At 29.0% G+C, this 518-nt stretch overlaps 1 protein-coding gene across 1 annotated transcript in view; it reads left to right on the forward strand.

Annotated features, from left to right (window-relative positions):
• LOC112136817 (protein boule-like) overlaps positions 1–518 on the forward strand; it is a 9,829-nt gene that overhangs the window by 6,214 nt on the left and 3,097 nt on the right. The window lies entirely within an intron of this gene.

A 518-nucleotide genomic window follows, 5' to 3' on the forward strand; every position in this document is an offset into this window, starting at 1 on the left:
GAATTGCTGTCTCTTGGCCAGGACTCCCTTGGGTTTTTAATCTTAATCGGGCATTCCTGGTTAAATAAAGGTTAAATAATGCAAACAAATATATATATTAACAGGATGAATGTTCATATTGTGCCTCAATATAAAAGCATCTGACATCAAATGTAAGTGAATTGAAATGCAGCATTGTGAATTTTTATTTCCACATTTATTGCTCTTTAAAGTGAGAAGGTCATTTGATACATTAAGTATTTTGGTTCTCATTTGAGCTTTGTTTATTAGTTACCTTAAAATGTATGTTATTTTAAGTATACGTTAGTATTATTGCTAGTTTTATTTTAACGTTGGAAAGGGCATTAAATTAACATATCGTGTTTTAAAAGGTGTGGAATAAAATAAAAATATATATTTGTTTTTAAAATAGTTATATATCATAGATTACCAATTTAATTATTATTACAATGTTTGCCGTATCGAGATACTATTGGTATCATGAGTGAATCGAATCGTGAGTTACCCCGAGATTCCCA

Source organism: Oryzias melastigma, linkage group LG2, assembly GCF_002922805.2.
Source record: "Oryzias melastigma strain HK-1 linkage group LG2, ASM292280v2, whole genome shotgun sequence".
Lineage (NCBI taxonomy): Eukaryota > Metazoa > Chordata > Actinopteri > Beloniformes > Adrianichthyidae > Oryzias > Oryzias melastigma.